The 14,618-nt window shown below is 44.9% G+C and overlaps 1 protein-coding gene across 1 annotated transcript in view; it reads left to right on the forward strand.

The window, feature by feature from the left end:
• CEP128 (centrosomal protein 128) overlaps window positions 1-14,618 on the forward strand; it is a 667,652-nt gene that overhangs the window by 276,542 nt on the left and 376,492 nt on the right. The window lies entirely within an intron of this gene.

Below are 14,618 nucleotides of genomic sequence, written 5' to 3' on the forward strand. Positions count from 1 at the left end.
AGGACATGTTCTGAAACCCTGCTGTTGAATATGCAGACAGCAGGTGCCACTAAGGTTCTGCTAATATGTCTGTATCAGTACTTGAATTTCCCTCTTTCTTTTTATATACAGACACCTGGAAGCATATGCCTCCTCATTTGCTGAGATGCAACGTTATAAACATCCACCTTAAGTCTACTTCTAATTCATACACCTTCCATCCACAGGGACAAGAAGTGTCCTCCACCTTCTAATATGGTGGGAAAAATACCTGACACATATATGGCTTATTCCTGCTAATACACTTGGACTACATCCTTAAACTTCCTCCTAATTCATAGGGACTCATTACCATTAACCCTTTCTAATCTAAGACACAGGCACTCATTCCTCTCGTGACTCTCGTCCTTTCCTAATGCACAGGCGCACATGCCTCTCGCCCTTGACTAATGCACAGGCACACATGCCTCTCGCCCCCTTCCTAATGCCCAGGTGCACATGCCTCTCGCCCCTTCCTAATGCCTAGGTGCACATGCCTCTCGCCCCTTTCTTAATGCACAGGCGCACATGCCTCTCGCCCCTTTCCTAATGCACAGGCGCACATGCCTCTCGCCCTTGACTAATGCACAGGCACACATGCCTCTCGCCCCCTTCCTAATGCCCAGGTGCACATGCCTCTCGCCCCTTCCTAATGCCTAGGTGCACATGCCTCTCGCCCCTTTCTTAATGCACAGGCGCACATGCCTCTCGCCCCTTTCCTAATGCACAGGCGCACATGCCTCTCGCCCCTTTCCTAATGCACAGGCGCACATGCCTCTCGCCCCTTCCTAATGCACAGGCGCACATGCCTCTCGCCCCTTTCCTAATGCACAAGCGCACATGCCTCTTGCCCCTTACTTAATGCACAGGCGCACATGCCTCTCGCCCCTTTCCTAATGCACAGGCGCACATGCCTCTCGCCCCTTTCCTAATGCACAGGCGCACATGACTCTCGCCCCTTCCTAATGCCCAGGTGCACATGCCTCTCGCCCCTTTCCTAATGCACAGGCGCACATGCCTCTCGCCCCTTTCCTAATGCACAGGCGCACATGACTCTCGCCCCTTCCTAATACCCAGGTGCACATGCCTCTCGCCCTTGACTAATGCACAGGCACACATGCCTCTCGCCCTTGACTAATGCCCAGGTGCACATGCCTCTCATCCCTTCCTAATGACCATGCGCACATCCCTTTCACATTTTCAAAATGCACATGCCTCTTCCTGCACATAGTCATGCATCACTCTCACTACCTACTTTTTTTTATAAAGACATGGACATTCTTTTTACCCCATCACCACAATAACAATGCACACATTTTGCTCTGTTAGCTTCCTCTTAATACATAGGGGAAAGTAACACGACCTTCCTATTGATGCATACACACCAGGACACATCCCTCCCAATGTATCCAAAACAAAACTGTACTTAAGCATTCCTAATGCACTATATCCTCTCTATTTCACAGACAGCAGGACACAAATCTGTCACTTTCTCCTAATACACACAGGCAAACACTTCAGGACATAATGTACATCTCACATTATATTCCAGCCTATTAGTAGCAACAACAAAAAAGTCCAGGTTAGTATTTTCTCATTTTCGTTGAACTGTAACTCTACTCTTTCCTGAAACATTATACTTTTACCACTTTCCATGGCCTCTGCACAATTATAGTATTTTTTTTTTTATAGCTAAATGGCCAATATCCAGCTGTACAGATGTGTATTTTCATGCAATATACAGTAGTGTATTAAGAGCCAGGAACACCTGCAGACTAATATTTGTACAACTATTGCAAAAGTTGCTCTGTGCTGGAGCACAAGGACATTCAATGAAACACCTCTGGAGCGTCATGAATTAACCCATGTAAAGTTTGATGGTCTCTCTAATATGTATTCCTGTTATTGTTTAAGACATAAAAACTTGGCTTATTGCTTTTAAAAATTAAATAACTATGGTCCAGATATACCACAAAAACACAAGAAAAATGAAATAGACCTGATGGCAGGTGTAACAGGAAAGTCAAGACATTTGTCCTTCCTGCAGATTTCTGTGGCTTGGTTTTTGAGGCTAACATACTATTTCAGATTGCTTCAAAAATACATTTCTTTCATACAGGTGGTGTGAGTCCACAATCCTTTACTCTTGGGAATTACTTTTCTCTACCACTAGGATGAGGAAAAGATTCCCAAACCCGAAGAGCTCTTTAAAAAAAAAACTCCCACCTCACACATACCTCAGTCTTTACTTTGCCTCCGCTGGTGGTGATTGAAGAATGAAGAGAGGGGTTTTTAGTCTATATTGAGGCCCAGTTTCCCCTCAAAGTGCAGTGCATGTCAGAGGGAAGTATATAGGGTATGGTTTATGATTCTTTTTTCTTCTTAAACGGGGAGAGTCCACAGCTGCATTCATTACTTTTGGGAAATACTGAACCTGGCCACCAGGAGGAGGCAAAGACAACCCAGCCAAAGGCTTAAATACCTCCCCCACTTCCCTCATCCCCCAGTCATTCTTTGCCTTTCGTCACAGGAGGTTAGCAAAGAAGTGTCAGAAGATTTCAGAGTAGTCTCTTATCGAGATGGGACTGGAGTTTTAAGTAGTCCTGTCAGCCTCTCAGTGAGAGCCTGGATGAAAGTTAGAGTCCGGAGATGCAGGGAGAGTCTTTCTGCGAAACCATCCCAACTCATATTAACAGCTCCATAGGCAATCAGCGTTGACAAGTTTCGGTGCCTGCTTTCTTCACTCAAGTCCATGTCAGAAGCACTGCTACAATCTATCACACTTGAAGGGCCGTGTTCCTGCTCCACGGCGTAGATTCCGGTAAGATCATAAGTTTCATTTTCATTTTCAATATGGGAATGTAATGTAGTGAAGAAGACAGGGTCTCAGTGGGACTCCTTTATCTTTATGGAATCAAGGGTTAATATCTACTGAGGAGGGTTATTGAACAGGGGGGACTTTAATCATGTTTGTTATGTGATTCTGTCTGCTAATGTGTAGTGATGCTTGGGCTCATGGTTATTTTGGAACATAACTGCCTTTTTCAGGCTGCGTGGTTCTTGTGGATTGGTGCTCTTTTCTTTGGCCTGCACGATGGACTTCATGACCGGGCGTGGTCACGTGTTTGTTCTCCATTTCCGTATACCTGGCTGTGTAGCGATGGAGAGAGTCTGTTTTTGCTACTTGTTTGGGTCATAGGAGGTGGTGAGTGCCCCAGCCATTGGGGGTGTAAGGTGCCGTTTAATTTTGTATCCATATTTTCATTCATCAAGTTATGGAGGATTCTGATTTTTTGGAGACGGATGTCTCTGATTCAGATTCTGCTTCTTGCAAAGAATATGAAATGGCCCATCAGTTATGTTCCAAATGCAGTTTTCTCCTGATTTGGAGAACTTAGAGTCCGCTGAGCCATACACCCCTAATGATTCTGTATTCCACGAGGCACGCTCCATAGAATTTTCTTGTGCTCCACAAGCAGGTGTCCCATATGCCATTACCCCTTCTCCAGAAGGCAGCTTGTTTCCTCCAGAGGTTACTGCACGGTTCCGCATAGCCATATCTATGGTGTTGGCGCACTTGCATCTTCTGGGAAGATCTTGTCTGTGTTCTGTTAACCAGGGCCATTAAGTGTGGGATCGTCTGTATCAGATCAGCCCTCTGGGGAAGCGATTTTTCCTGAGGCTTCAGGGGTTCAGCCCTCGGGGCTAGGGTCGTCAGTTGCCCCGGCGGAGGTGAGTTTTGCCTTTTGATTTAGACTGGCGTGCCTTCATGTCCTGCTGAGGCATGTGTTGGAAGCGCTGGAGGATCCTAGTTCTAACGTGTCGATGGATTCTCAGTCTGTTCCAGAGGGCAAGCAGGGATAGACGAATGGGGGAATGAAGATCAATCTCCTTGTCGTCTCCTTTTTCTCCAACATAGGTGTGTCCGGTCCACGGCGTCATCCTTACTTGTGGGATATTCTCTTCCCCAACAGGAAATGGCAAAGAGCCCAGCAAAGCTGGTCACATGATCCCTCCTAGGCTCCGCCTACCCTAGTCATTCTCTTTGCCGTTGTACAGGCAACATCTCCACGGAGATGGCTTAGAGTTTTTTAGTGTTTAACTGTAGTTTTTATTATTCAATCAAGAGTTTGTTATTTTAAAATAGTGCTGGTATGTACTATTTACTCAGAAACAGAAAAGAGATGAAGATTTCTGTTTGTATGAGGAAAATGATTTTAGCATCGTAACTAAAATCCATGGCTGTTCCACACAGGACTGTTGAGAGCAATTAACTTCAGTTGGGGGAACAGTGTGCAGTCTCTTGCTGCTTGAGGTATGACACATTCTAACAAGACGATGTAATGCTGGAAGCTGTCATTTTTCCCTATGGGATCCGGTAAGCCATGTTTATTACGATGGTAAATAAGGGCTTCACAAGGGCTTATTAAGATTGTAGACTTTTCTGGGCTAAATCGATTCAGTTTTAAAACATATTTAGCCTTGAGGAATCATTTTATCTGGGTATATTGATATTATAATATCGGCAGGCACTGTATTAGACACCTTATTTCTCTGGGGCTTTCCCAAAGCATAAGCAGAGCCTCATTTTCGCGCCGGTGTGGCGCACTTGTTTTTGAGAGGCATGGCATGCAGTCGCATGTGAGAGGAGCTCTGATACTTAGAAAAGACTTTCTGAAGGCGTCATTTGGTATCGTATTCCCCTTTGGGGTTGGTTGGGTCTCAGCAAAGCAGATACCAGGGACTGTAAAGGGGTTAAAGTGTTAAAACGGCTCCGGTTCCGTTATTTTAAGGGTTAAAGCTTCCAAATTTGGTGTGCAATACTTTTAAGGCTTTAAGACACTGTGGTGAAAATTTGGTGAATTTTGTACTATTCCTTCATGTTTTTTCGCAATTGCAGTAATAAAGTGTGTTCAGTTTAAAATTTAAAGTGACAGTAACGGTTTTATTTTAAAACGTTTTTTGTACTTTATTATCAAGTTTATGCCTGTTTAACATGTCTGAACTACCAGATAGACTGTGTTCTGAATGTGGGGAAGCCAGAATTCCTGTTCATTTAAATAAATGTGATTTATGTGATAATGACAATGATGCCCAAGATGATTCCTCAAGTGAGGGGAGTAAGCATGGTACTGCATCATTCCCTCCTTCGTCTACACGAGTCTTGCCCACTCAGGAGGCCCCTAGTACATCTAGCGCGCCAATACTCCTTACTATGCAACAATTAACGGCTGTAATGGATAATTCTGTCAAAAACATTTTAGCCAAAATGAACCCTTGTCAGCGTAAGCGTGGCTGCTCTGTTTTAGTTACTGAAGAGCATGACGACGCTGATATTAATATCTCTGAAGGGCCCCTAACCCAATCTGAGGGGGCCAGGGAGGTTTTGTCTGAGGGAGAAATTACTGATTCAGGGAACATTTCTCAACAGGCTGAACCTGATGTAATTGCATTTAAATTTAAGTTGGAACATCTCCGCATTCTGCTTAAGGAGGTATTATCCACTCTGGATGATTGTGAAAAGTTGGTCATCCCAGAGAAACTATGTAAAATGGACAAGTTCCTAGAGGTGCCGGAGCTCCCAGAAGCTTTTCCTATACCCAAGCGGGTGGCGGACATTGTTAATAAAGAATGGGAAAGGCCCGGTATTCCTTTCGTCCCTCCCCCCATATTTAAAAAATTGTTTCCTATGGTCGACCCCAGAAAGGACTTATGGCAGACAGTCCCCAAGGTCGAGGGAGCGGTTTCTACTTTAAACAAACGCACCACTATACCCATAGAGGATAGTTGTGCTTTCAAAGATCCTATGGATAAAAAATTAGAAGGTTTGCTTAAAAAGATGTTTGTTCAGCAGGGTTACCTTCTGCAACCAATTTCATGCATTGTCCCTGTCACTACAGCCGCATGTTTCTGGTTTGATGAGCTGATAAAGGCGCTCGATAGTGATTCTCCTCCTTATGAGGAGATTATGGACAGAATCAATGCTCTCAAATTGGCTAATTCTTTCACCCTAGACGCCACTTTGCAATTGGCTAGGTTAGCGGCTAAGAATTCTGGGTTTGCTATTGTGGCGCGCAGAGCGCTTTGGTTGAAATCTTGGTCGGCTGATGCGTCTTCCAAGAACAAGCTACTAAACATTCCTTTCAAGGGGAAAACGCTGTTTGGCCCTGACTTGAAAGAGATTATCTCGGATATCACTGGGGGTAAGGGCCACGCCCTTCCTCAGGATCGGCCTTTCAAGGCGAAAAATAGACCTAATTTTCGTCCCTTTCGTAAAAACGGACCAGCCCAAAGTGCTACGTCCTCTAAGCAAGAGGGTAATACTTCTCAAGCCAAGCCAGCTTGGAGACCAATGCAAGGCTGGAACAAGGGAAAGCAGGCCAAGAAGCCTGCCGCTGCTACCAAGACAGCATGAAATATTGGCCCCCGATCCGGGACCGGATCTGGTGGGGGGCAGACTCTCTCTCTTCGCTCAGGCTTGGGCAAGAGATGTTCTGGATCCTTGGGCGCTAGAAATAGTCTCCCAGGGTTATCTTCTGGAATTCAAGGGACTTCCCCCAAGGGGGAGGTTCCACAGGTCTCAGTTGTCTTCAGACCACATAAAAAGACAGGCGTTCTTACATTGTGTAGAAGACCTGTTAAAAATGGGAGTGATTCATCCTGTTCCACTAAGAGAACAAGGGATGGGGTTCTACTCCAATCTGTTCATAGTTCCCAAAAAAGAGGGAACGTTCAGACCAATCTTAGATCTCAAGATCTTAAACAAGTTTCTCAAGGTTCCATCTTTCAAGATGGAAACCATTCGAACTATTCTTCCTTCCATCCAGGAGGGTCAATTCATGACCACGGTGGATTTAAAGGATGCGTATCTACATATTCCTATCCACAAGGAACATCATCGGTTCCTAAGGTTTGCATTCCTGGACAAACATTACCAGTTCGTGGCGCTTCCTTTCGGATTAGCCACTGCTCCAAGGATTTTCACAAAGGTACTAGGGTCCCTTCTAGCGGTGCTAAGACCAAGGGGCATTGCAGTAGTACCTTACCTGGACGACATTCTGATTCAAGCGTCGTCCCTTCCTCAAGCAAAGGCTCACACGGACACTGTCCTGGCCTTTCTCAGATCTCACGGCTGGAAAGTGAACGTGGAAAAGAGTTCTCTATCCCCGTCAACAAGGGTTCCCTTCTTGGGAACAATTATAGACTCCTTAGAAATGAGGATCTTTCTAACAGAGGCCAGAAAAACAAAACTTCTAGACTCTTGTCGGATACTTCATTCCGTTCCTCTTCCTTCCATAGCTCAGTGCATGGAAGTGATCGGGTTGATGGTAGCGGCGATGGACATAGTTCCTTTTGCGCGCATTCATCTAAGACCATTACAACTGTGCATGCTCAGTCAGTGGAATGGGGACTATACAGACTTGTCTCCGAAGATACAAGTAAATCAGAGGACCAGAGACTCACTCCGTTGGTGGCTGTCCCTGGACAATCTGTCTCAAGGGATGACGTTCCGCAGACCAGAGTGGGTCATTGTCACGACCGACGCCAGTCTGATGGGCTGGGGCGCGGTCTGGGGATCCCTGAAAGCTCAGGGTCTTTGGTCTCGGGAAGAATCTCTTCTACCGATAAATATTCTGGAACTGAGAGCGATATTCAATGCTCTCAAGGCCTGGCCTCGGTTAGCGAGGACCAAGTTCATACGGTTTCAATCAGACAACATGACAACTGTTGCGTACATCAACCATCAGGGGGGAACAAGGAGTTCCCTAGCGATGGAAGAAGTGACCAAAATCATTCTATGGGCGGAGTCTCACTCCTGCCACCTGTCTGCTATCCACATCCCAGGAGTGGAAAATTGGGAAGCGGATTTTCTGAGTCGTCAGACATTGCATCCGGGGGAGTGGGAACTCCATCCGGAAATCTTTGCCCAAGTCACTCACCTGTGGGGCATTCCAGACATGGATCTGATGGCCTCTCGTCAGAACTTCAAAGTTCCTTGCTACGGGGCCAGATCCAGGGATCCCAAGGCGGCTCTAGTGGATGCACTAGTAGCACCTTGGACCTTCAAACTAGCTTATGTGTTCCCGCCATTTCCTCTCATCCCCAGGCTGGTAGCCAGGATCAATCAGGAGAGGGCGTCGGTGATCTTGATAGCTCCTGCGTGGCCACGCAGGACTTGGTATGCAGATCTGGTGAATATGTCATCGGCTCCACCTTGGAAGCTACCTTTGAGACGAGACCTTCTTGTTCAGGGTCCGTTCGAACATCCGAATCTGGTTTCACTCCAGCTGACTGCTTGGAGATTGAACGCTTGATTTTATCGAAGCGAGGATTCTCAGATTCTGTTATCGATACTCTTGTTCAGGCCAGAAAGCCTGTAACTAGAAAGATTTACCACAAAATTTGGAAAAAATATATCTGTTGGTGTGAATCTAAAGGATTCCCGTGGGACAAGGTTAAGATTCCTAGGATTCTATCCTTCCTTCAAGAAGGATTGGAAAAAGGATTATCTGCAAGTTCCCTGAAGGGACAGATTTCTGCCTTGTCGGTATTACTTCACAAAAAGCTGGCAGCTGTGCCAGATGTTCAAGCCTTTGTTCAGGCTCTGGTTAGAATCAAGCCTGTTTACAAACCTTTGACTCCTCCTTGGAGTCTCAATTTAGTTCTTTCAGTTCTTCAGGGGGTTCCGTTTGAACCCTTACATTCCGTTGATATTAAGTTATTATCTTGGAAAGTTTTGTTTTTAGTTGCGATTTCTTCTGCTAGAAGAGTCTCAGAATTATCTGCTCTGCAGTGTTCTCCTCCTTATCTGGTGTTCCATGCAGATAAGGTGGTTTTACGTACTAAACCTGGTTTTCTTCCAAAAGTTGTTTCTAACAAAAACATTAACCAGGAGATTATCGTGCCTTCTCTGTGTCCAAAACCAGTTTCAAAGAAGGAACGTTTGTTGCACAATTTGGATGTTGTTCGCGCTCTAAAATTCTATTTAGATGCTACAAAGGATTTTAGACAAACATCTTCCTTGTTTGTTGTTTATTCAGGTAAAAGGAGAGGTCAAAAAGCAACTTCTACCTCTCTCTCTTTTTGGATTAAAAGCATCATCAGATTGGCTTACGAGACTGCCGGACGGCAGCCTCCCGAAAGAATCACAGCTCATTCCACTAGGGCTGTGGCTTCCACATGGGCCTTCAAGAACGAGGCTTCTGTTGATCAGATATGTAGGGCAGCGACTTGGTCTTCACTGCACACTTTTACCAAATTTTACAAGTTTGATACTTTTGCTTCTTCTGAGGCTATTTTTGGGAGAAAGGTTTTGCAAGCCGTGGTGCCTTCCATTTAGGTGACCTGATTTGCTCCCTCCCTTCATCCGTGTCCTAAAGCTTTGGTATTGGTTCCCACAAGTAAGGATGACGCCGTGGACCGGACACACCTATGTTGGAGAAAACAGAATTTATGTTTACCTGATAAATTTCTTTCTCCAACGGTGTGTCCGGTCCACGGCCCGCCCTGGTTTTTTAATCAGGTCTGATAATTTATTTTCTTTAACTACAGTCACCACGGTACCATATGGTTTCTCCTATGCAAATATTCCTCCTTAACGTCGGTCGAATGACTGGGGTAGGCGGAGCCTAGGAGGGATCATGTGACCAGCTTTGCTGGGCTCTTTGCCATTTCCTGTTGGGGAAGAGAATATCCCACAAGTAAGGATGACGCCGTGGACCGGACACACCGTTGGAGAAAGAAATTTATCAGGTAAACATAAATTCTGTTTTTCTTTTTTTGTGTTTTTCATCCCAACTCTGAGCTTTGGAAGAATTGGGTCTCTGACTGGCTGGTCCGGTTAGTGTGTCCATTCTTCTTGGGCGTTCACCTGCGGGTACTGCCTTCTTTTATTTTGATCCGGTTAGGATGTATTTTATTTCTTTTGTGAGCTCAAGACTGTTGTAGTTTTTCCTTTGAAAAGCATTTTCTTCTTTAGGATTTGATACTAGCAATTTTGTGGAAGTTGAACTTAAAAAATAAAATAAAAAAAATAATAGAGTTAAGACATTGTTTAGGCCTCGGGGCTTACATGTCTACAGTTTGTCTGTTTCTTTAGTCTAGCCCTACTAGGGTTTCGACTTTTCTGTGGCCTTGGACAGTTCTGTTGCACCCTGTCTATCAGGCTGGTCCTGGTACTAGTTTCGCTGCTCCTTGAGGTTTTTTATCAGACACGTTGTGCCCTTGACATCTGGCTGGTCCTGTTTGGGTACTGAGTTTGCTTACTTCTTGTTAAGAGGTGTCAGACTGGTCCTTGTTTATTGCGGTGGGCGTCAGAGGGCATTGTGCTCAGTCCTAGGTGTCCTGTCCTTGCATAGCTAGCAGGGTTCACCGAGATTCAGATCCTGCTATGTCATTACTCTGGGGGTTCCTGAGGTCCTTTGGGTCAGGAGCTAGAGTTTCTTCCCTCCAAGAGGGGAGGGGGTTCAGATGGAGGTGTTTTATTTTCTCCTCTGTTGGTACATCCTGTGGATTGTTCTCATTGATTTCGATCCTTTGCGTCAGTACCTCTTCATTATGGTCGAGGTTGATTGTGTATATCCCCCCTTTTTTCTTGGGGTAGGGTAGGTCTTCTTGTTATCTGTTTAAGGAAACTCTGTCCTTTGGGCTCTTTTTTCCTTACGGGTTTCTCTTCTGATCCCATAATTTTGAAGATCTGGGGATTGTTATTTTGTCTCTTTTACCTGTGTTCTGTTGCCCCTGTTTAGGCGGTTCAGTTTTGATCCGTCACCCGCCAGGAGTTTATGCATCAATTCCTTGAGCTGTAGGGGCCCCGGAGGTTGATCCATGGATCGTTAGAGACTATCATTTCTTTTACAAAGATATGACGAGTCCACGGATTTCATCCTTACTTGTGGGATATTAACCTCCTGCTAACAGGAAGTGGCAAAGAGCACCACAGCAGAGCTGTATATATAGCCCCTCCCCTTGCCCTCCACCCCCAGTCATTCTCTTTGCCTGTGTTATACTAGGAAGACATGGTAAAGGGAGGTGTTAGTTTTAGTTACTTCAATCAAGAAGTTTTTTATTTTAAATGGTACCGGTGCGTACTATTTTCTTCAGGGGGATATGGAAGAAGATTTCTGCCCTATTTTATATTTATCATTAGTTGATATTTGGGCATTATGTGACATGGGAGACAATATAAAAAACAATGTTTTATGTTTCTCCAACATAGGTGTGTCCGGTCCACGGCGTCATCCTTACTTGTGGGATATTCTCTTCCCCAACAGGAAATGGCAAAGAGCCCAGCAAAGCTGGTCACATGATCCCTCCTAGGCTCCGCCTACCCCAGTCATTCTCTTTGCCGTTGTACAGGCAACATCTCCACGGAGATGGCTTAGAGTTTTTTAGTGTTTAACTGTAGTTTTTATTATTCAATCAAGAGTTTGTTATTTTGAAATAGTGCTGGTATGTACTATTTACTCAGAAACAGAAAAGAGATGAAGATTTCTGTTTGTATGAGGAAAATGATTTTAGCAACCGTCACTAAAATCCATGGCTGTTCCACACAGGACTGTTGAGAGCAATTAACTTCAGTTGGGGGAACAGTGTGCAGTCTCTTGCTGCTTGAGGTATGACACATTCTAACAAGACGATGTAATGCTGGAAGCTGTCATTTTCCCTATGGGATCCGGTAAGCCATGTTTATTACGATCGTAAATAAGGGCTTCACAAGGGCTTATTAAGACTGTAGACTTTATTTGGGCTAAATCGATTCATTATTAACATATATTTAGCCTTGAGGAATCATTTTATCTGGGTATTTTGATATATTGATATCGGCAGGCACTGTATTAGACACCTTATTCTTTAGGGGCTTTCCCAAAGCATAAGCAGAGCCTCATTTTCGCGCCGGTGTTGCGCACTTGTTTTTGAGAGGCATGGCATGCAGTCGCATGTGAGAGGAGCTCTGATACTTAGAAAGGACTTTCTGAAGGCGTCATTTGGTATCGTATTCCCCTTTGGGCTTGGTTGGGTCTCAGCAAAGCAGATACCAGGGACTGTAAAGGGGTTAAAGTTCAAAACGGCTCCGGTTCCGTTATTTTATGGGTTAAAGCTTCCAAATTTGGTGTGCAATACTTTTAAGGCTTTAAGACACTGTGGTGAAAATTTGGTGAATTTTGAACAATTCCTTCATGTTTTTTCGCAATTGCAGTAATAAAGTGTGTTCAGTTTAAAATTTAAAGTGACAGTAACGGTTTTATTTTAAAACGTTTTTTGTACTTTGTTATCAAGTTTATGCCTGTTTAACATGTCTGAACTACCAGATAGACTGTGTTCTGAATGTGGGGAAGCCAGAATTCCTATTCATTTAAATAAATGTGATTTATGTGAAAATGACAATTATGCCCAAGATGATTCCTCAAGTGAGGGGAGTAAGCATGGTACTGCATCATTCCCTCCTTCGTCTACACGAGTCTTGCCCACTCAGGAGGCCCCTAGTACATCTAGCGCGCCAATACTCCTTACTATGCAACAATTAACGGCTGTAATGGATAATTCTGTCAAAAACATTTTAGCCAAAATGAACACTTATCAGCGTAAGCGCGGCTGCTCTGTTTTAGATACTGAAGAGCATGACGACGCTGATAATAATATTTCTGAAGGGCCCCTAACCCAGTCTGATGGGGCCAGGGAGGTTTTGTCTGAGGGAGAAATTACTGATTCAGGGAACATTTCTCAACAGGCTGAACCTGATGTGATTGCATTTAAATTTAAGTTGGAACATCTCCGCATTCTGCTTAAGGAGGTATTATCCACTCTGGATGATTGTGACAAGTTGGTCATCCCAGAGAAACTATGTAAAATGGACAAGTTCCTAGAGGTGCCGGGGCTCCCAGAAGCTTTTCCTATACCCAAGCGGGTGGCGGACATTGTTAATAAAGAATGGGAAAGGCCCGGTATTCCTTTCGTCCCTCCCCCCATATTTAAAAAATTGTTTCCTATGGTCGACCCCAGAAAGGACTTATGGCAGACAGTCCCCAAGGTCGAGGGAGCGGTTTCCACTTTAAACAAACGCACCACTATACCCATAGAGGATAGTTGTGCTTTCAAAGATCCTATGGATAAAAAATTAGAAGGTTTGCTTAAAAAGATGTTTGTTCAGCAAGGTTACCTTCTACAACCTATTTCATGCATTGTCCCTGTCGCTACAGCCGCATGTTTCTGGTTTGATGATCTGATAAAGGCGGTCGATAGTGATTCTCCTCCTTTGGAGGAGATTATGGACAGAATCAATGCTCTCAAATTGGCTAATTCTTTCACCCTAGACGCCACTTTGCAATTGGCTAGGTTAGCGGCTAAGAATTCTGGGTTTGCTATTGTGGCGCGCAGAGCGCTTTGGTTGAAATCTTGGTCGGCTGATGCGTCTTCCAAGAACAAGCTACTTAACATTCCTTTCAAGGGGAAAACGCTGTTTGGCCCTGACTTGAAAGAGATTATCTCTGATATCACTGGGGGTAAGGGCCACGCCCTTCCTCAGGATCGGCCTTTCAAGGCCAAAAATAAACCTAATTTTCGTCCCTTTCGTAGAAACGGACCAGCCCAAGGTGCTACGTCCTCTAAGCAAGAGGGTAATACTTCTCAAGCCAAGCCAGCTTGGAGACCAATGCAAGGCTGGAACAAGGGAAAGCAGGCCAAGAAACCTGCCACTGCTACCAAGACAGCATGAAATGTTGGCCCCCGATCCGGGACCGGATCTGGTGGGGGGCAGACTCTCTCTCTTCGCTCAGGCTTGGGCAAGAGATGTTCTGGATCCTTGGGCGCTAGAAATAGTCTCCCAAGGTTATCTTCTGGAATTCAAGGGACTTCCCCCAAGGGGGAGGTTCCACAGGTCTCAGTTGTCTTCAGACCACATAAAAAGACAGGCATTCTTACATTGTGTAGAAGACCTGTTAAAAATGGGAGTGATTCATCCTGTTCCATTAAGAGAACAAGGGATGGGGTTCTACTCCAATCTGTTCATAGTTCCCAAAAAAGAGGGAACGTTCAGACCAATCTTAGATCTCAAGATCTTAAACAAGTTTCTCAAGGTTCCATCGTTCAAGATGGAAACCATTCGAACTATTCTTCCTTCCATCCAGGAAGGTCAATTCATGACCACGGTGGATTTAAAGGATGCGTATCTACATATTCCTATCCACAAGGAACATCATCGGTTCCTGAGGTTCGCATTCCTGGACAAACATTACCAGTTCGTGGCGCTTCCTTTCGGATTGGCCACTGCTCCAAGGATTTTCACAAAGGTACTAGGGTCCCTTCTAGCTGTGCTAAGACCAAGGGGCATTGCTGTAGTACCTTACTTGGACGACATTCTGATTCAAGCGTCGTCCCTTCTTCAAGCAAAGGCTCACACGGACATTGTCCGGGCCTTTCTCAGATCTCACGGATGGAAAGTGAACGTGGAAAAGAGTTCTCTATCCCCGTCAACAAGGGTTCCCTTCTTGGGAACAATAATAGACTCCTTAGAAATGAGGATTTTTCTGACAGAGGCCAGAAAAACAAAACTTCTAGACTCTTGTCGGATACTTCATTCCGTTCCTCTTCCTTCCATAGCT

Source organism: Bombina bombina, chromosome 1 (genome assembly GCF_027579735.1).
Source record: "Bombina bombina isolate aBomBom1 chromosome 1, aBomBom1.pri, whole genome shotgun sequence".
NCBI classification, from domain to species: Eukaryota; Metazoa; Chordata; class Amphibia; order Anura; family Bombinatoridae; genus Bombina; species Bombina bombina.